The sequence below is a fragment of the Microcebus murinus genome, chromosome 5, assembly GCF_040939455.1.
Source record: "Microcebus murinus isolate Inina chromosome 5, M.murinus_Inina_mat1.0, whole genome shotgun sequence".
Taxonomy (NCBI): Eukaryota; Metazoa; Chordata; class Mammalia; order Primates; family Cheirogaleidae; genus Microcebus; species Microcebus murinus.
Genome location: NC_134108.1, coordinates 69,925,517 through 69,948,882, shown reverse-complemented (window position 1 = coordinate 69,948,882; position 23,366 = coordinate 69,925,517).

The window sequence follows — 23,366 nt, the reverse complement described above, 5'->3', positions numbered from 1 at the left end:
CTCAAGAGATCCCAGGCTTGCTGGGAGAGGTGAGTAATTGTGGTATAAAATGATAAGTAATGTAAGGATGACCGTGGCATAAAGTGACAGGTCATTAACCGTGTAACAAAGTCAGAGGAAAAGTCATAGAGAAGGTGTCGCATATGAATGTGAATGCTTCATGAGCGCAGTGTCGGGAGTTGCGGTTCAGGCAGAGAGAACAGCATATGCAGTAATGCAGTATGTGTAGCCACGGAGCACAGGAGGCCAGTCAGTGGCGGGAAATGGGGTTAGTGAGGCAGACAGGGGCAGAACCACCAAGAGTCCAGAAAACCACACTGAGACTTGGGACTGACTGTTTTAGACAAAAGCATGCTGTCAATGACTTTTGATTGAAAGAGACAGGACTTCCTCTCATTTTACTGAGTTACTTTTTTTTTTTTTTTTTGAGACAGAGTCTCACTGTGTTGCCCGGGCTAGAGTGCCGTGGCATCAGCCTAGCTCACAGCAACCTCAAACTCCTGGGCTTAAGTGATCCTCCTGCCTCAGCCTCCCAAGTAGCTGGGACTACAGGCATGTGCCACCATGCCCAACTAATTTATATATATATATATATATATATATATATATATATATATATAATATATATATATATATATAAATTTTCTTTTAGTTGTCCAGTTAATTTCTTTCTATTTTTTTAGTAGAGATGGGATCCCACTCTTGCTCAGGCCGGTTTTGAACTCCTGAGCTCAAACGATCCTCCTGCCTCGGCCTCTCAGAGTGCTAGGATTACAGGCTTGAGCCACCACACCTGGCCCTGAGTTACTTTTTGATCAGTCACATCATCAACTGAATCAGACTTACCCTAATATGCAGTTTAACACTTAAGCATTGGCTGGGAAAACTACGAGTTTTTTGTTTTCTAGAAGAAAGCCATCTAATAGCCTACCCTGTGACAGCGTCTCAGGGGAACAGTCAGCATTAGAAACACTGTATTACGTGGTCAGTGTTTAACTCCTTCCACTAGACCCCCATGTCACAAGAGAGCAAGGACCCTGTCTGTTTTGTTTACCCTTGCATCCCAGCATCTGGATTAGTGCTGGGTTGCAGAAGGCAACCAGTAACTGTTTGTTGAATAAAATGAATGAATGATAACAGAGCATCAAACACACACAGGGCAAAAACTAATTGAACTGCTAGGAGAAATAGGTGAATCCACTGTTATAGCTGGAGACTTTAACACCCCTTTACCAAAAATGGTCAGATCCAGCAGGCAGAAAATCAGTAAGGATATACTCAAACTCAACACCACCATCAATCAACAGGATATAATTGACAACTATAGGCTACTTCATCCAACAGCGGCAGATTACATATGCTTCTCAAGCTCACATGGACTATTCACCAAGCTAGACCAAATTCTAAGCCTTAAAATACACTCTCAATAAATTTAAAATAATTGAAGTTATACAATGTCTGCTCTCAGACCACAATGGAATTAAGCTAGTAATAAATAACAGAAAGTAAATGAATGAGTTTGTGAATAAACTGGATTCAAGCTCAGATTATTTTTGAGAGGTGTCTTTTTTTTTTTTTAATTAAGCAGGAATTAGGACCTGTGTGCTAGAAATCTTGCATTCCATTTTATCTTGAACAGGTAGCAAATCTGTTTTGGGGCCCTTTCCAGCCACCTGCTTAGTTGCCAAATATAGGGTAGTTGATCATTTCTCATCTGTCCTATAAGCCCTGGCCATTGTGGGTAAAAGAGGGAAGTCCCCAAGGAAGTTGGTTTTGGTATTTGTTTTAATTACATTTCTTCTTCCCATACCTTCATTGATGGCCAAACTTATGCTATGAGAGCAACTTACCTTGAGTAGCTCTTTCTGTCCCATTTTTCCCTGACACAAATGTTTTTGCTTTTGTTATTTATACTTTTGTCCAAATCAACATTATTAATTTTTTCAGATAGTACAAATAGGGTCACTAGGGCCAAGATCTCAAACCACAGAGTTTTCTCTTACCATAACTACTTTTAGAATTAGTTAAGTAGATTTGATAAAGATTGTAAAGATTGTCAAAAATATCTGAGTCAGATTATAGCCTGAAATGCTAAACTGCTAACTCAAGAGCTTGTGAGGGGTGGGAAGTGGGGGAAATTAAACAAATCCTGTTCTCAGAAGTGTCCATGGCTAGATGTCCCCTTTGTGACATGGAACAGCTTTGGGTTAAGAGAAAGGAGTCTTGCGGCTTGGCTGTGGCTGTCCTAAGCTTATCTTGGTCTTTGCTGCCTCTGCCTCTTCCTCACCATGTCCCACATCCTGTCTTACTCCTGCCTTCTTGACTTTTCTGACAACACCCCTTCCTTCCCCAGTCTTTGTCTTTTCATCTATTTTCTTCCCATTGGTGACTGATCTCAACGTCTTCAACCTTGCTTAGGCCAACTCGATCCCCAACTATGGATTTAGTTATCCAACAAATATTCACCAATCCAGACTAGGCAACCTTTCAATTTGTCTACAAATTCTGTTCAATATCTAATATGGTGACACTCTATGAATCTGAGAACAAACAAATTAAACACATAGAACCCCACACATGCTCTGTAGCTCAAACTGATGGTACCTCATGGGCTTTTGCTCAGTCCTGTAAGGGTGTTGAAAAAAGCTTGGCAGGAGCTAAGGAAAGAGGCAGTAATCAAAGTCAGCCACATCTCCTTAGAGTCTCTGATAGAATAATGTTTGTTGGGCTATAAGACAGTTCATATGGATTCCCCATTCTCCTTTTTCTCCGAAGCATTTGACTCACCTTACTTTAGACACATAATTCTGTCCTAATAATTACTCTACCTAAAGATAGATACCTGTAACTTCCTATCTGAATATGAATTCCTTCTTAGGAACCACAAAATCCATGAAGATAGTTTGAAGACTTTGGCATACTTGTTAGAATACTCTTAACTTACCTTAATGTCAACCTATAAAATTGCCAATGTATACCTTGATTTGTCATTTCAAAAGTGGGCATATGTTTTGCTTCACCACTCATTGCTGTTGATTAAAGTGACAGTTTTGGAGGAAGAATGACTGAGGTTAAGGTGCAGTCAATGACATAGATTTTATCTTTAGGACAAGCTTATCTATACATTTGGGGGGGGAGGGGTTATAACCATGTGGCTTTTAGCACCTTACTGTAATCAAGTAAATAACCATTTAACAACATTTTCCTTCCTCGTGCCATTATCCTCTCAGATTTTAGAAAATAGGGGATCTACAAAGAAGAAGAAGGAAGACGAGGGGGAGGAGGAGAAGGAAGAAGAAAATAATAGTTTTTGGTAATCCTACCTCCTAGGAAACAATTGTTAACACTTTGGTATATAACTTTCTAGCCATTTTTTAGGCATAGTCATATATATTTTTCCTTTTCCAAAGACAGGATTATGTTGCAAATATTATTTTATATCCTGCTTTTTTTTCACTTACCAATATGTCATATGTATCTTTTCATGTCAGCAAACATTTTTGTAAAGGTCCAGACAGTAAATATTTTCAGATTTGCAAGCCATATGGTCTCTGTCACAACTGTTCAATTCTGCCTTGCAGTGCAAAAGTGGCCATAAACAATATGTAAATGATGGCTAATGACTATGTGCCAATAAAACTTTATTTACAAAAGCAGGTAAATGGAATTTAGCCCATGGACCATAGTTTTCCAACCCCTGTCATAAGTGAGTCTTTAGAGGCATCGGTTAAAATGGCCTTATCAGCCTCCAATCCAGGCAGAAACCCATAGGTTACCATTTCAATAATGTTGCCACCTCCATTCTTGATAACTTGCTCAGCCTGCCTCCTATACTGTCTCTTAATCCAGTCCTGAGTTAATTTGTCTGCTTTCTTTACCAATACCTTTCTTTGCCTTATTTGCTTTCTTCTCTCCTGAATATAAGGTATAGCCAGGGAATATTAAAAGAAAAAAGAACAGAAAAGTTTATACTAACCAACCTCAACTGAGTACTTTCTAATACTCGTTTGACTCATCACATTTCCTGAGTTTCCTTTATACATCTTCCCAAGCTCTGTTTCCTTGTTAAATAGGATACTTGCTTTCCTGACTCCCTTTGCTGATGGTGTTGTCTCATATTTTTCAGGGAGGTCTGAAACTATATGATGTAACTCCTTTCTACCTCCAACAACTAGGTATTAATAGTGTTTTCATATGCATCACTCATCTACTCCTCAAAGCACTATGGCAGACTGACCCCTTCCACCTGTTGTCATAGTCCCATCCCTTGTGACAGCTTTATAATCCTTCATTTCTTAGCCTTCTGTTTTTGCATCTTCCACCCCTCATTACCTTAATGTTCCTTTAAAAGCGCATCCTTATCCTGGAAACTAAACACACAAACAAATGAAACCCTTGACAAAACAAAAGCAAGCACCCCTCAAGCCCCTGTTGCAAGTCGCTAGCTCCTCTAGGTCTTTCCACCACCCCTGCTTCCATACCTCCCACTTACTGCTAGCACTTGGCTCCTACCATCACCCCTCTGTAAGCAGCACTCCTTCAAAAGGGTCCAGTGCTCTTCTCTTATCATCTCTTTCCCCCCACATAAGCACCTTCCCAGTGCTTTTTCTTCCTTGGGCTTCAAGGTGCCTATATTCTCTGGATTCTCTAAATTCTCTATCTTTCCTTTTGTTCTTATTTTAGGATTCTTCTACTCATTCCTACCCCCTCTTGGTTGAGGTTATTTCTGAAAGTTCTGCATCTGTCCTTTTGCTCTAAATTTTTTTGGTTGGTGAATTATATTTAATCACAACCCTTCTGTTCTCAAGAAGCAATGGCCTCTCGGGTCTATTTCTCTAGTTCTCACCTCTCTTTTAAGTTTTTGCATAAATCATAGCACATGAAACAATCCCCCTTGCATACCTCGCCACTAGTTTATTGTCAGTTGTTCAGGTTTATTTTTCTTGTGAGTTTTTTATACCCCTTGTTACTTCTACTATTAGTACTATAATAATAACCACTACTATCATTCAGTAAGTAATTACTTTGTGTTGTCAGATGCCTTATAAGTGCTATCTCAATGATTCCTCACAATTTAGGCAGTAATAATTACCTCATTTTGTAAAATACAGAGAAACTAAGCTTTAGCACAGCCTTTTACCAATAAGTGGCTTATGCCAACCTAGGGGCAAAGTATGTGAATGCATATTTTCCCAAAGGTATACAAATGGCTCATAAACACATGAATAGATGCTCAATGTTATCAGCCATTAGGGAAATGTAATTGGAAACTGCAATGAGATTTCATTTCATGTCCACTAAAATGGTTATAATCAAAAGAACAAATAGTAAAAAGGGTTGACAAGGATTCAGAGAAATTAGTACCCTCTTACATTGATGGTGGGAATGTAAAATGGTGAAGGAACTTTAGAGAACTGTTTGGTAGTTACTTGAAATGTTAAACACAAAGTTATCATATGATCCAATAATTCCACTCCTAGGTATGTACTTAAAAGAAATTAAAACATTTGTCATGCAAAACCTTGTACATTAATATTCATAGAAGTACTATTAATAATAGCCTAAAGATAGAAACAACCCAAATGTCTATCAGTTGATGAATGAATAAATAGAACATGGTATATCTGTACAATGGTATATTATTATGCAATAAAAGAAGTATTTATACCTGCTTCAATGTAGATAAACCTTGAAAATATTATGCTAAGTGATGGAAGCCAGTCACAAATGATTACATGTTATATGATTCTTTTATATTATATATCCAGAATCTATTGAGAGTGTAAGTAGATTAGTGGTTGCCAAGAATGAGGGGATGGATGAAAATGGGGAGTTAGTGCTAATGTGTCTGGAGTTTCTTTTTAGTGAGGAAAAAAAACTTTTCTAAAATTGGATTTGCTGATGGAAATACAACCCTGAATTTACTAAAACCTAACAAATTATATACTTTAAATGGGTGAATTGTTTGATATGTGCATTACACCTTGATAAGCTGTTTTAAATTGATTTCTGATTGTATAAGATTCTGTATGTTGGCTAGGCTCAGTTGGGTTTTTCTTCTGCTCCACACAGCATCAACTGCAGTTCTTTATGCAGCTGCGTTTATCTGGGAGCTCAGGCTGGGTGGAGCATACAAGATGGCCATGCACACATGACTGACTTGCAGGTCATTCTGGTTTTTGGCCGAGAATCTCAGTTCTCTTCCACTTGTCCTCTCTCCTTGTACTAGTCTAGACCAGCTTCCTTACAGAGTAGTAACTGGGTTCCAAAAGAGTGAATGTGGAAGCTTCCAGGCAGGTGCCTTCGACCAGGCACAGCATCTCTCCTGCTATTTTCTATTGCTCAAAACAAGTCCAGCCTAGATTCAAGGGGAAGTGAAATAGATTCCACGTCTTGATGGGAGCAGCAGAATGAGTTTGCAGAGCTCTTAACCACTTCCTAGCAACTTGTGCAATCTATCAATGAAGGCGAGATGAGAGGACAGACATCTCAATGAATGGCCGTATTGATAGGTGACATGCCCATCTCTAAGTTTTTGTTCTGATAATTTTCTCTGCTGCTTTTGCAAGCAGACCTGAGGTACATAGGAATAGCGTTGCTGCTCTGCAGTTGCATTAGGATGTGGAACTCAAAAACTTATCTGAGAATAATGTCATCTCCTATTCACTGGGGGAAGGGAGACATTCAGAAGAGGGGGGTCAAGTGACCTCCAACCCTTTGTTGTGAAACTTCATCAATCTCCTTTTGACTGTCTGTAGTTAATATGCAGGTGCATCTCCCCAGATTCTCCCTTTATTACAGGGCGTGCATCATTTCCTCAGGTGCTGAGAACGTTAACCACTAATGGCTCATAGCTACATCCCTCTCCAGGATTTGCCCAGCTGAAGGTAGACCCCTTACTTGGTGGTAGAATAAAGAATGAAAGCAGCAAGGAGTTCAGAATGATGGAAGAGATGTGCCAGGAGTTTGAGTCATGCCAAGCAGCTGAGATGTTCTTTCAGAGAATAACATTCAGAACCACTGGATGACTTTAAGCAGGGAAGTAACAGGAACACATCTGTCCTGTTGAAGGACCCTCATGGTGATGGTGTGGAATATGAACTTGACAGTGACAGTGGAGATAAAAGTGGAAGCAGCCACAGTGACAATGAGGACTTACAGCATTAGCCATGAGGTAGACAGAAATATATGATCCAAATAACATTTCTAAATTAAAATGAAGGGGATTTAGTAGTCAATTGAATGTGGGCTGAGGGACGTGGAGAAATAGCAGGTGATCTGCGAGAGTGGTGTGCCAATAAATTTTTAACATCTGGCTCTCTGAAAAAAAATGTGTGCATATATAAAATCATCACATAAGTTTATTATAAATTTTACTTATTTAGAGTATATGTAATACATAATTTACAAATAACAATAAAATATTCAATATTTTTATTGTAAATTCTATAGCCAACTGATTTTCACAGAATGCTTTCATTAATTTTTGCTGAACTCTTGAATCTTTGGTCAACTGATGGTTGCAATTCAACCATGGTTTGACAAATGAAATTGCATCCTATTCTGGTAACTCCTTATCCAATAAAATTATTTTCACTAAATCTGACAAGTGGCCTACTGTCAAACTACTTCAACCTTCATACAATTAACATTCATTAAACTGAAACACTCTTTCATCATCAGCACTAGTAGCTTGCACTATTAACATTTTCTCCCTCACTTTCTTAAGCCTATACAACCAACAAAATAAACATCAAACCCTGATTTGTAACGTTTGCCAATTTCTGTGGTGGAAATGATGCCACTATGGCTAATTTTAAGCTACCTGTGTCATGCTGTTAAACAAGGAATTGGAAAGATATGCATACCAACACCCCATTATATAGTGTTTCCAACATACAGATATACTGTTAACTCAAGAGCATAGGGAAAAAGTAAAATTATTAGTAAATGGTAATTTTAAGTATTTATAACCTTTAGTTTTAGTTATTTATTAAATTTTAATTTTATATAATTTAATTTTTAATAATGGCTATATGTAACAACTGGCTTGCAAAATTCTGCATATTTAAAAATTGGCTTTTGTGAGCTGGTATGAGCTGGTTCTATCCAGCATACCACTGCTCCCAGGTGTTCTGGCTTAGGTGACAACTGAAAATTGAGGATGAAAAGATATGCACATTGGATTAGATTAACAAAGTTAACCCTTTTTAATATGTATAGTAGTACTGGACTCAGTACCACCAAAAAGAAAAACTGCTGGCTTAAAAAAGACAGTTTCTCTCTCAGGTCAAGGTTCTTTTTATCTTTGTTTTGCCGCTCCATGGTCCAAGATGGCTGCCCTAGCTCCAGTTATCATACTTACTTTCTAGCCAGCATATAGGAGGAAATAGGTGAAGAAATGACCACTTTGGGAGGCTGAAGCAGAATGATTGCTTGAGGCCAGGAGTTCAAGACCAGCCTGGGCAATAGAGTGAAACATTCTCTCTACAAAAACTAAAAAAATTAGCTGGATATGGTGGTGCATGCCTGTAGTCCTAGCTACTCAGAAGGCTGAGGCAGGAGGATCCCTTGTGCTTAGGAGTTTAAGGTTATAGTGAGCTAAGATTGCACCACTGCATTGTACTTCAGACTGGGTAACAGAGTAAGACCTGCCAATCAATCAATCAATGAATCAATAATTAAAGCCACTTCTTTCAATTTAAGAGACTTCTAGAAAGTAGCAGAAATATTTCCATTTAAATATTATTGGCCAAAGCACAGTCACATGGCATTTCTATATCATGGAAGTGTAGAGACTACAGTATTTCAGCAGGATAGCAATGCTCAGCTGTGTATCATGGTTCATATTACTAAAAATATATATAAAAAATGAATGAATATTGAGAAGCTATTTGTAGTCCCTACTTCTAAGTCTTAGGCTTGGGTCTCCATGTTTTTTCCATCTTGGTTTACCAGTGGCAATGGGAGGAAAATACAATTTACCTTAAACTAGCCAAACCCATTCAGAGAACAACATTTTAGTAACTGAAGTGTGTCCTGCTCTAGTCCAACCTGGTCTGCCATCATCCTACCTGGCATGGGCTGTGCCCCAAATAGACTGGAGACATTTTCTCCTCATTATCACCTTGTTAAGCTGCATGTCTCAACCCCCTGCCTCTGAGGCATGTTCTGGGATCTTAACGAGGTGATAATGAGGAGAAAAATGATGTGGCAGTCCTTGGTCTGGTCTAGTCTTCATAGTTCAGAGGAGACCAGAGCTTTAATTAAAAATACTTTGCTTTGATATAAAACTTTCAGAAGACATATATTTTAGAGATATCTAAATAGAAGAAAACAAAGGGAAATGTGTGTTTCTATTAATGTGTATCTGGGATATGTCTTTTTCCCATTACTCCTACAAAGAGAGGTGCATTCTTAGAAAGAAATGAATTACAAGACAATGTACTAAATTAAATAGGTAAGGATAAAGAAAGTGGATGAGAAACAGACTTGAAGAAAAAGAAGTCCAGGTGTTACAGGTCTTACAGACAGAACATTGAGACTTTTCTTCATTTTCATCTGACCATTTGGTGCTCCTTGGGCATATTATCAATAGAAAAGTGTTTTATTATATCTATATGTTTGGCCCATTAGTGCCACTTCAACTTATTATACAAACCAGATAATCCATTAAAATGGAAACGGCTTATATATTATTTGAGGAGTGTACTTCAGTGATTAATTTGGAGGACTTGCTGTATTCCCTTAAAATATAACTTTGGATTACTTGCTAAATATAAAGGGTAAAAATCACATCAAACATTTTTTGCCATTAAAAATTGTTGAGTTTGCTGCAGATAGTTTTATAGAGGCTCAGCATTCCTTCCAAGTGCTATGGTAGAGCATCTGTTTGTATCTCAGCGCTGCAGCACATTAAAATCAGCTGCAGAGCTTTACAAAGCACCAATTCCTGGAGACTTTAATTGATTTAATTGATTTGGAGTGGGGCCTGAACGTCAGTATTTCTTAAGTTTCCCACGTGATCCTAATGCACAATTAGGGTTGAGAACAACTAATCTATTTAGTCTCACCTTCTCATTATTCGGAAGGGAAAGCAAACTCTGGAGAAATTAAGTAATTTACCCAAGAGTAGGCAATGAGTTAGTAGATAAGTAAGACTAGAATCTAGTTTCCTCATTCAAGTATTTAAAAAACTTTTTTGGAAACCAAAAGTAATTGGTACAATACTTCCATATTGTACCAAAATTTTATCATTTATTGTTTCGTTTTGTTGATTATCTAATCTGTTAAAAGTCACGTTACAGCCATCACCATGTAAGACAATTAATGGTACAAATCCATGGTTCTGTGGTTTGAAGTACCCAGTCTTCTGTTTTTTTCCTGTCAATTTGGAATTCCTTTTTGAAATATTCTGATTTTTCAAAAGAAGATATGCCAAGTCTTGACTTTAGAAACACTGTTGTTTAATAAAGGTCTTTATACATGATTCCAAAAATCTAAGAAAATAAGTAAAAAATAAATAAGTGAAATAATCACAAATAACTGAAAATAGTGAAGTAAGGGGAAAAATCAAAGCAGTCTAAGTAGAAGGTAGCTATAGCTACCTTCAAACATAAAAATCTATGTTTGATTCATGTTACCTATAATACTTTGTTGTTTGTATTCTTATTTTCTGCTTATACTTCTGGATTAACAATGACAGTCTTGCTATAGTGCACGATGATCATGCGGCTGCACTCTAGCCTAGACAACACAATGACACCCTGCCTCTAAAATTTTTTTTAAATAAAATATTTTTCTAAAGTGACACTCTTAAATCAAGTAGCTTCTTTACCAGCCTACAAGTGATTTTAAAGTCAACTCACTCTATCAACATTAAAGATAGCCATTGATCACTTCTGCGTGATGGGGAAATATATCAGTCCGTGCCTGCATTTGAATGGTCTTTCTTCTCAAGAGGTCAAAATACTTGCTCAATTTTTTTTTAGGTGTCCTCAATCTATCTCAATGAGAAAATTTTAAAAAGAAAGAAAGAAAATATTGCCACCGTGTTATATACAGTGACACTGAGCACTCTACGCATAAAGCAAAGTGCTGGATCACAGCCCAAAGACCGATCAGCGCAGTTTCCCAGCGGCCGTCTATCTTCGTGACAAATTCTGACCACCCAGCAGCCCATTTGGCTGTGGTGAACACAGAGGGAAGAAGAGAAATGGCTGACACCCACCATGCTGACATGCAGTCATGCCACAGCCCATTTGTTCACTTGTGCTTACAGTCGGAAGCAAATGGAGTCTAAGCAACTTTCCCAAGGCTGATTCCTCCTAAATGATAGATTCACTTCTTAACCTGTCTATTTGGCCACATCACGTGATTGATTCAACTAGTCCCTGGACAATCCCATTTTATTATGAAAAAGCCAAAACAACTTTACCTGGTGTATCTTGTGTGATCAGTTCCTTGGTGACACCTCCATGTCACACAATCATTCATCTTTACACACTTTCATCTCTCATCAAGGAAAAAAATATTCCCAGGACAGCTTTCTTCTGTCTGACCTAAGCTATTTATCAATAGGAAACTTTCAAGATTGTTGGTGTATGACAGGTTTTGCCAATATCTGATTGTGATTTCTTTTATTAACTTCTAGTTTTCTAAAATTTTGATTAAAACTTAAGAAAGACAAGTTCTATGACCTTGTTTTCACTGATGTGTGGAAGTCAGAGATCACTTCTAAATAAGTAGAATCAGCTCTAATCTGTCTTTTCTCATGGAGAGACAGGAGCAAGGATTATTCTGAGTAATAAATGATCAAAGAAATATTTACGTTTCCTTTAATAATCATATTTTTCTTATGAAAGTGCTACATTTTTTTCTCCCCTGAGCTTTCATCAACCAACTGTGAAAAAAGAAGTATAAAAATCACATCCTGGGTGGCAAAGGGAAGCTTAAAAATTCTCCCATGATAATACACATTAATGATCAGTAACCCTTTATGGAACACTTATTTTTCTGATTGTTTTCTTTCTTGAATGAGTATAAAACCAATTTAACAGCCACAAAATCAATATGAATGGCCTTTCTACTTACCTTGAGTCTAGAGAAACAGCCTATTTTTTCATAAACACTTTCCCATTGAAGAAAAATCATTTTTCAACAGCTAGAAAAAAAATGACATGATTCAATTAAAGCAAATATTCAAATTTTTAGATAGCCAATTATCCTAACTGGTGAAATCCCTTAATGGATGGAAACCAGAAGCCAGGATCGACACCAATAAATTAGAATATTACATACGTTTCTCTAGAAAATTTATAAATTAGGTTATTTTGTTGTTTAAGGGATTGGGATTGAACCAACAGTCCCACCAGTAGGTAACTGTGAAACCTGCACATAATGTTACTTTTTTAACATCAGCTCAGGCATGAAAGAGGAATTATAAACAGCACTAGAGGTGGGGTGTCAGAGACTTGATTTCTAGTCCTAAATAGGTCACCAAAGAGATGTGTGGCTCTAGGCAAATTGCTTCACCTTTCTTGGCCTCAGAATCCCCATCTATAAAATGTGAAAGTTGCACCAAATGACTTTTAAAGTCACTTCTAGTTCCATGGGTTTTATACTTCGGAAGAGAAAGTGGGGGGATGAAAGATTCCCTAAAGGAAAATGTTCAGGGTTTTACAATAGACCCAAGCCCAGAATCATCCTCTGCCTTTCCTCTAATTACGCCCTTTCTCCCCCACGTGCTCTCCTGCACACCATCAGGAAATAAAGTGAGGAAGAAAGAAAGCCTCTTGTTGCATGCAAAAAACCAGATCTGCCAGTGGTGAAGGGTTGGGTTAAGAGGAGCCTTCACTGGCGATATTAGATTGTATTTTAATTAGATGTCAGATTCTAAGACCATGAAGCTGAAATGATAAAGTGCAGGCTATTAACGGTCCCAATTACAGAGCTCCAAGTATCTCTTAATTTATGTGCTGATAATCTCCTGGTAATTCTCTGGGTGCTGCCACAGCATACACATCCCGATTTCTCTCCTGTTTTCGCGTGGATTTGTTCTCGGAGTTTCCTTCCCGTTATACTCGGCCTAACTCATTTAGAGCAACCGCCTGGCCTCACAGCCAGACCAGGGCCTGAGCTGGGGCGCGGGGAACCGGCAGCAGCTCATCTGCTGCAGAGCCCTTGGTGGAAGTGTGGCCAATTAGTCACACGTTTGGTGTTCTAATTAGGCGAGGCTGGGACTTTGGAAAATGTGCTGTTGATTTAGGTACTTCCTCAAACAATGCTAAATTGTGTTATGTGAAATTCAATTAGTCTTTTTCTAAATGTTTCCACATCTGTTCTTCTTTAAGCATAAAGTGATGAGGAGAGAAAGAGAAGTGAAAAGCCAGAGTCTCCACTGGTGAAATATGTTAGGCCTTGGGGACTAGCCCTTTTCCCAGCTTTTGACCCTGAACAGTGATATACAGGAAGGAACAAAGTTGGAGAGCTATCATGGTGAAGCCCTTTTAAATAAATCATTATAGAAGAAATACTGCAACTGCACGGGAATGTAATCTTGTATGATGGCCATAAACTCAGCTTTGTTTGAAAATGGATGGCATGTGGGAGGAACGATTAAGAAGTAAATGATTATAAATTCTATCTTAAAGGTAGTATTCGTGGGCATTCTGGTTATAGTTTTTAGGAGAGTGTTTTAAAAAAAAATTCTTTGGTTTAATATTTCATGTCCAGGTCCAGTGTTACAGGTTTTTGTTCCCTTCTATCTATTGACAATTTCCTTATAAAATTGAGAACAGTGTGCAATTGCCAAACACTTGGGGATTTAACAAGAAGACAATGAAGATGATGAGGAGGAAGTTTTCACTTGTTCCAAAATGTTTCATAGTTTCTTCTGTTCGTGCCACTGCTGGCAGCCACGCCATGGCATGTTGCTTTGATCCTTCCAGCTCTGTCCAAGCCGCTCCCACCCTAAGCCCCAGCTCTTCTGTTTGCTAGAGATGTTGTGCTATTGCTTCACAGTGTCTCCTAATTCCAGCACCCTCCTGGCAGCAAATTTAACGCCACGACCATCATGTATTTTCATGTTGTATCACACTCAGTGCATCCGCTGATTTTGCCAAGAAGCCAAATGGCAATATCTTTTACCAAAGTGGCATGGCTTGAAACCGCAGGCGTCCAAAGGTGAAGGTGTACATGCATTTGAGCCTTGTTTCTGTTATCACCTTTTCAGTGACTTACATTTCAAAACCTTATCTGTGGCTGGCAGGCCATGTTTTAGTTTTGTCAGATCCCGGATATAGACTGTGTGGTTTTCTGATGATATATCTCCGTAAGATTTGTGGAATGCTACAGATGGAGTTGTCAACACTACTTTATGGCACCTCGGTGCATGTCAGAAAATGAAAATATTTTCAGAAGTGATAGCATTATTTTGACTGATGACATTCTCATTTAAGACAAAGACTTATTTAAATAAAAAAATTTCTATTAAATAAAAACAAAATAAGGCATTACCCATAAACAATCTGATTTGGTGTCTGTAGCTCTCATGAACAAAAGAAAGGAAGATTAGAAAATTTAAATGATAACATTTTTAATGCTAGTCTGGGTTTTCATTTACTAAAAAGCATCCTGAATTTGACTGCTCTATTCAAATTTAAATTTCCACTCACTAAAAGTAATATGCTTCTTTGAAAATAAACAATAGAAATTACTAGAATATACTGAACAAAATAAACCAAAGAAATATGTAAGCAATTTAATATGTTTAATTAAAATAAAATGTAACCTCTATGGTTTTCAGAATCAGGTTACAATTCTATGTAATAGAAATTACAACAATACATATAAATAAGTTATTCTTTTTACTATAGAAGATAACTCTAAGCCTAAGTTTTTGATGATATTATCTAAAATCTGGTTTTACAGAATATTCCTTGGCAATTATAGTCTATTATCTCTCATGTATTTTCCACCTAAAGGATTATTTACCAGTATTGCAACCCACACAATCGTTAAGTGGAAATTTTGCTTTAATTTCTCAACTTATCTTTACCTGCCTCACTTGTGACTTAGTAAATTTGGATTAACTATGAGACAACATTAAATCTACAGGGAAACATTATTTAATTTTTAAAAAATCATTATCATAAGTAAAAAAAATCTAGATAGTTTTAATCTGAATGTTGATAAAAGAGGGCATTTAAGTCACTGGCTTTAAGCCAAGAAAACAAGCCCTGTCTTTTGCTACTTAAAGGCTTAAGCAGATCATCTGTCATAGCTCCATTCCTGTTCTTCTTCCAGCATTTAAATAAGATCAGTACGAATGTGTTCACCCTGGCTGTTCTGAATGAAACCAACCCACACCATCTTACTTCCTATTGGCAATGCCAGGGCCATCACTTAACAAAAAGATGTCAGACTCACACTCATGTTCTATGATCACATGTGCTACATGTCAAAGGACTTGTAGTGATCACAGCTCAGATTCAAAATCATTCTTCCCTCTCAAATGCCTGTCTTGGGGAAGAGCATCGTTTTATTGTTATGTACACCAATTTCAGGTACCAGAGAGCCAATGTCTAAAATAGTTCTCTCTGGGTTATTAGCTCAAACCAAAATTAAACTCCACATAACAGCGGCATGTCTTTAGGGAGAGAAAGAGGCCGAGCTGCAGATGTTGCCACCTGCAGATGGCCCCTTGCCTTCAGAGAGCTGTGCCCGGTCAGCGGAAGGGGCATCCCGTCCTCCTTATTTTCACAGGCTGGCATTCAGAGTCAGTTTCCAATGCATCCCACATTCGTTTACCTCTTGCTAACCTTCAGATGGTCTTGTCCTAGACCAGGTCTGGCTCAGAGGTTGTCTTTTACCAGGATAGACAAGATGTAACATTTTGTTCTCCTTGTTACCGGACACTTTGATGGCATAATTGTTAATGATAATAAGAATCAATGTATGTTGCTTTATGCCATTTTATAAACATCTTGAAACTAATAATTCTAGTTTTAAAATGTAAAGTCTTCTCTACTAGTCTCCAAACCTCTTAGTTTTTAGTTATTTAAATTGTCACTGTTTTCCCTGACTTATTTGCCTGTTTTTGGAGAATGGACTTTTTGAGGGCAGGAATCTCCACACATTTCCGTTTCCTTGTGCCATAAATTTGCTTAACACATATCTCTATTGATTTGTTTTGACTGATGATCCTAAGTGCTATTGAGTTCGTTCCATGGCATGGTGGCCGCAAATTTCACATCTCCAGGTTCTAGGGCTACCTCGGAATTGAATCCCAGACTCCAACACCCCTAGTTTCTTTTGGTATCTGTAAATAGGCTGGTGCTACCACTGATTTTCGTGCCTATTTGCCTGTGGGCTCTGGAATGATTAGGACATCACGGAAGGATTGACCTGCCTAGACACACTCAGAGAGGAGTCAGCTAACAAAATTAAAGCAAAGGATAGTATTGAGTATAAAAAGCTATATTGATTAATTAAGACAAAATGATTTATCGAGAAATAGCTAAAAACATTACCAGGAGTTAAATAGTCATGTGAAACTCAAGACAAGAGAAGTCACACGCAGCACAGCATTAAGTGGCAGACTGTGAGGAATGGGTAGGATGTGAATAAATGGAGGAGATTAACGATGGCATTTCTGGGCATTTATGAAAGATAGGCTGACATGGGCCAAGGCAAGGAGGAAGCAATCCAGGTGACTGTCCTCTCCCCTAACTGGTTACCCCTTCTCAGTCTCCTTTGCTGGTTCCTCTTTCTCTTCGTGACCTCTAAAGGCTCAATCTTCTCTTCTCTGCTTTACCTAGCCTCATACCCTAAGTGATGCCATGTAGTTCCACTGATTTTTTTTTATTTCAGCATATTACAGGGGTACAAATATTTAGGTTACATTTATTGCCTTTGGCTCACCCAAGTCAGTTTCAAGCGTGTCCATCCCCCAGACGGTGTGCACCACACCCATTAGGTGTGAATATACCCATCCCCTCCTCCCCTGCCCATCTGCCAGACACCTGATGGATGTTACTACTATATGTGCACTTAAGTGTTTGTCAGTCAATACCAATTTGTATGCCCACGCTACCCTGAATGTGCATGACCTCATCTGCTCTCAGTTCCACTGATTTAAATGCCACTTATAACTGATAACTCCCTAATTTTTATTACCAACTCAGAGCACTCTACTGACTTGGATATCCACTTGCTTATTCAACATCTTTCTTTGTGTGTATAATAATAGCTCAAAACCATGCAAATTATGCCCTCAATTGAACTTTTGATCTCAGACCTCCTACCTCTAAAAACTGCTTCCCAAATCATTTAGTGGAAATTCTATTCTTTCAGTTCTTCAGATCAAAAATCTTAGAGTCATGCCTACCTTCTCTTCTTCTTTCTTCTTATGCATCCAGCCCATCAGCAATCCTGCCCAATCCTCTTTCAAAATATATCCAGAATCTGATCACTTTTTATCACCCTGACTGTCACCATTCTGAGCCACCACTGTTACCTCTCATTGAGGTTAGTATAATAACCTCATAATTAGTGTCTTTACTTTTTCCCTTGACCCTCTTCTAGGCTATTCTTACACTGAACCAGAGTATTCCTCCTAGGATGAAAATCAGGTCGTGTTCTCTTTTTGCTCAAACCCTCTGGTTCCCAACTGTCTCATCAGAACAGACTAAGTTCCTACCATGGCCTGATCAGTCCTACTTGAGCTCATCTCCCTCCATTGTTTCTTCACTCATCTCCTATCACTTCTTGTTCATGCCACCCCAGCTGTTCACACTGGCCTCCCTGCTCTTCTTGAACCCACTAAGCACGTTCCCACTGCAAGGCCTTGGCATGAGCTGCTCCCGCAGCCTGGAAAGCTCCTCACCTGTCTGTCCACATGGCCTGCAACCTCACTTTCTTTCCATCTTTGCTGATGTCACTTCATCAGGGACTTCCTGGACCCTCCTGTGTAAAATATCACCTAGATCTCTGTCTCCCCCAGGGATTCATTTATCATCACTGTCCTTACCACCACCTGTACCATCACATATTTATTTGCTTGTTTACTGTCTGCTTCTCCCCATTAGAGTATAATCTCCTAAAAGTCATGAACTTTATCTCTGTTGTTCAGGGCTGTAATCTTCAGTGCCTGAACCATGATAGGCACTTAATAAATATCTGTTGAATGAATAAATGAATAATAATAGTGAATAGACTGGTTTTTAGGTACACAAAAGGATTTACAGTGGGAAGTGCTGGGACATGAATGTTGGAAAATCAGAATGGACTTAGATGGTGGAAAAAATTTACCATTAGAAGGACAAATCTGGATTTTATTGTGTTAGTAATATGTAGTCATTAAAACTTTTTGAGCAGGAGTCTACATGATGAATACAAAATTTTGGGATGAGCAATCCAGTGATACTATATTACCTAGGGTGGATTTTGAAGATGATTGGAGACTCTTTAGTAATCCAGGCTTAGCTCCCATGCCATAAATGCAGCCCTTAGATGAAACTAAGTATAAGTTGAAATGTACTTATTTCAGAGACTTGTACTTCTTTAAAGAGGAGAAGAATGTCTAAGTCATTGAAATCATGCTACGGCCCAGTCTGTAGGTTGGACAACATCCACTTGGCCACAGATATCCAGCGTGAGATGTAAAAAATCTCATTTAGCTATCCAGAGCGATTGTCTCCCCAGTGTTTAAAACAGCTGCATTTCTAGAAACAAGAGAGTCCAGTTTCCTTCTGAACAGTAGTAGTCTTGGGCCAGTTGGATGGCATTCCTGACCTGTGCACAGCAGAGCAACCAGAAGTTTCTGGAATACAAGGTGTGACCCTCAGGAGAAGAGGGGTAGGATGGATGAACAGTGATGAGAAGATGCCTGGAGAGAGTTTCACCAGGTTGACAGCTCTACTGAAAAGGTGGTCATGAGAGCTATGGCTCAGGGATTTCCCGATCCTTGTGAAGAGAGGAAAGCAGAAGGACGTGGGGTCTGGTGACTGACTCCCTGTGCCTGTCCTCTGGTGTTTCCATGTTTTACTGAAGTGAGTGACTTATCCATATAAGGTGCTCTCTTCTTAAACTGTACCTCAAGAATCTGTGAGTTATCCTCTTTGATTCAAGAGATTACATACTGCCTTCTTGGAGATCTGGAATTTCTCCAGTGTGGGAGAATCTCTTTCCTAACACTGGCTTTCAATAGTAGGTAAATCAGTTGGAGGAAGTTTGATTGTTTTTTCGTTGTTGGTCTATTGGAAAGAGGTTCTTATTCAAAAACAAATGCATCGTGAGTAGTTATGAATGCAATGAGCATTTTAATGGTCATTTATTCATAATTTTACAGTGTTCTGACATAGAGTATTCAATGCTGCCCCCTTGTTGAGGTTCTCTCTGGTGTCTAGCCCCATCATTTGTGACCCTGTGCTGATTCACAGAATTAGCAGGTCAACCCATCAGTGATTGCAAAGTATTTGGAAAATGTCTGGGAAAGTAGCCATCATTAGTTTCCTATGAAATAGTTATTTTCAATGTGAATGATGCAAACTATTCTATGACAAAAGGAAAAGGATCCTATAATCTATATGGGACATGTGTAAATTGGTACAACCATTATCATGCTTAAGAAATCTTTGTCCTTAACAATTTGGAATGTGGGAAAATCTAGTTGCTCTGAAAATAAAATGACTATGTGATATATGAGCTACCAACCATAAAGTCTCAAAGAGACTTTGAATGCTTATAGCCTAACTCCAGCATAAGGTCAACACAATGTTGCTCCACCTCCCACTCAGGAAGCAGGACTCTGGAAGAAGGTGCATGTCACCCTGATGTGTGGGGACACTAGTAATGGCAAGAATCCAGATTTGGCAGTAGAAGGCCCAACATAAAAAAATCTATTCTGCCATTTGTTGTATGAGTTTCTTAACACAATAAAAAGTTAGGACTTTCAGTTACTGATCTGCAAAAGAGTGCTGAATGATAGTAATGCTTGGTCTACTTATAGCAATAGGATTGTTAAGATGTCCAAATAAAATAACACATGTGAAAGGGCTTCACTAATTATAAAACACTATGCAAAAGTGGTCATGATTAGTTTTCTGTAGGTAATCATTATATTTAGTTTGGATTGATTTAATATAGTAGATATAAACCAACTTGGACCTGAGATTCTGTGCAAAAGGATCATAGTCCCAGAAGGAAAAAAAAGTCCTTGAATCATCTCATCAGTGATCCCTGGAAACTTAATTCCTTCCCAAGACCATCCTAGAATTCAAGAGAGGTGATCTTTAAACTATACTTACATTGCTTCTGTCTTCATTACATAACCAATTTACTAAACAAACATTTAAGGGCCTGCTATGTACTGACACTAGATCAGAGGCTAGGGACATAACAATGAACAAAACAGAAATGGTCCCTCCCCTCTTGGGACTTGCATTTGAGTAAGGAAAGAGACAATAACCAAAGAATTATCAAAATTGCAATTCTCATCAGTACAAAGAAGGAGAAACACGTGGTATAATATTCACTGTTAGGGAGATTTACACTACTTAGAAGGTCTGGAAAGCTTCCCTGAGGAAGGAACCATGCGGCTAAAAGCTGAAGGATGAGTGGGAGATAATGACAGAGTGGACAGGAGGAACAAAGAGTGTCTTTTTTCTAAAAGACCTTATGTAGGGAAAGAGGTCAGGTCATTCAAGAACTATATTAGGTTGAAGAGTAAGAAATTGCTGATATTCAGCTGTTTTTGACTTACAAAAGTGGCAGTTCATGGAGTTCAGTTTAATACAAGCATGCTAATGTGACCAGAATGCAGGAAGCTACAGTAGACCTGCTTTAGGATGGTGCTGGAAAGGTAGGGAGCGGCTGCTCATCGAAGGGTTTGTTAGCCATGCTGGTGCCCTTGGTCTTGGTACCAACAGCAGTTAGAAGCCTCTAAAGATCTGCACTTGGTGTAGTGTGGGTGATGGAACAGCAGGGGGCATACTCCTGGGTGACACTGCCATCACCCAGGAAAGGTCTGATGGTGGCCTACAGTCTCACTACTCAAAAAGCTGCTGCCAACCAACCATGTCAGCATCAGTATGAGCCTGTTAGAATTGAAGACCTGCTGAACCAGAATCTACCTTTTACCAAGTTCCTTGGGTGGCTCACTCATATGCATAGTAAGGTTCAGGGTGAGACCACACTGGAGGTGGACAGTGGATAGGAAAGAATGGATTCCAGACATACTTGGAGGATAAAGTCACACATATTGGTGATAGATCAGATATGGGAATGGGTGAAAGAGAAAAAAGGGGTAAGATGAGTTCTACGTGTACCCAACGGGATGGAAAGGAGAACTCACTCTGAAATATGTATACTGGAAGAGGACCAGGTTTAGAGAGAATGATCATGAGCTGAATACTGAGCTGGCTGAGTTTGAAATAATGCAAAAGCATTCAGTGCAGAAGTTGGTGCAGCACTGGGATATATGGAGCATAAGGTCTGAGGAGAAATATGGCTAGAATTGTAAATGTGAGCCATGCGTAGAGGTAAAAGTTCACCACCGAAGAAGTAAGAGAGTGCTTAAGTCATAGTCAATAGTGAGAAGTTCCCTAGATAAGACAGAACATCCTTGAATCAAGGAACTGAGAGCTCCTCAGATGGTTGGAGTAGAGTGCATGGTGAGTGGGCAGCATGGCGAGGAATGGAGCAGATTGGGGCCAGACCCAGAGGTCTTCTTAAAGATTTCTGAGTTTAGCCAAATAGCGATAGGAACATTGACCTGGAGAGGTGATGTGATCAGAGTAGCTATCAAGGGAGTATCAAGGCTGTCTGGCAGAGGTGGGGAATCTGTGGTCTTAAGGCCACATGTAGGCTTCTAAGTCCTTAAGTGCAGCCTTTTGACTGAATCCAAATTTTACAAAACAATTCCTTTTATTAAAAGGGGTGCAACAGAAAAAGAAAAGGGGTGCAACAAGAAAAGACTAGCTTTTCTTGCTTCCTTTGGTGCTTAAAAAGAACTATCTTGGAATTAGAAGGCTGCAGGTTCTCCACCTCTGCTTGAGAACCTTCTGCTGCTGCTGCTGAGACATGACCTTTCCACCCACGCAGTTCCCTGGTCACTGTCCACACCGTTATCCACTCTGAAAAGAGATGGGAAAAGCTTCCCCACCAATGTTGCCCTCCGTTTTCAGATTATAAACCACCAGGGCCTCTGCCTTTGAGTTCACACAGAAATTCTAGGAGATAGAAGAAAACTAATTTCATATAGCAGCACTTTCAAGATATTTTCTGGTTTACCTTGGAAGCTTGGGACTTTACTTTTCAGAGTAAATATTTAAAGGTATAAAGGTATAATTTCAAAATAAGAAATAAATAGAACTTATTCACTTAATATCCTTGAACTTAATTACATGAATAAAGTGGACTTTGATTTTTTTTTGCTATGAAAATCTAGTTTTCCACATTTACTTTAAAAAATTAGTTCTATTAAACCTAAATATCTGGAGATTTTAAGAAGAATAATGTAAATGTCCTTCCATTTATTGAAGATGTATTATATATCATATATGGTACTAAGTTCCCTTTTTAATGTTAACCAAGTCCTACTGTGTGCCAGCCACTAACTTAAATTGGTAGCTCTGTTCCAACCTTTAGTGGACAATCTTCTCAGTCAAATGTCAGGCATGTAAAATTAGTTCACCATGCAAGGGCCTGGAATACAGACCAACTCTAACTTAGTCTATAACTTCCATCTTCAACATGTTAGCATCATTTATGACACATCGCTCTCTCAGACTTTCCAGATACCAAAATTGTTTGAAATATACTCTTCCAAATCACCTGCTTTTATTCTACACTCCTCCATTCCATCAAGTCTGTTTTTGATCACCTGGCAATGAAATCTGACTGTTTGAACCCAGAGCACAATTCTTTACAGGAACACTCAATGACTGATCCAAATAGGTATTTCATTTTATCTGAAGTACAAAAAACATTGCAAGAAACTGAACAGCACGCCCATGTACTTGCTGAAGATTGGGAACAATCACTACTACATTATAAGTTTTCACTCTCAACATGTATCATTATCAACAGGTTACTTCTTTTTTCATTTAACTAAAGTGCAAGGAAGTGCCTGCTTTGTGGATACACTTAGGCTCCAAGCAGCCTAACTACCTGATGTGGAATTGATGTGCAAATAGTAAACCTTGTGTGCTGTTACATAATAGTTAAGAGTTCAGACTTTGGAGCCAGAATGCCTGGGCTTGAATTCTGACTCCAACATTTATGAGCCATCTAACTTTAATACTTATATGTGCTTCAGTTTCTTCATATGCAAAACGGGGAAACATAGGTTTGTTATGAATGGT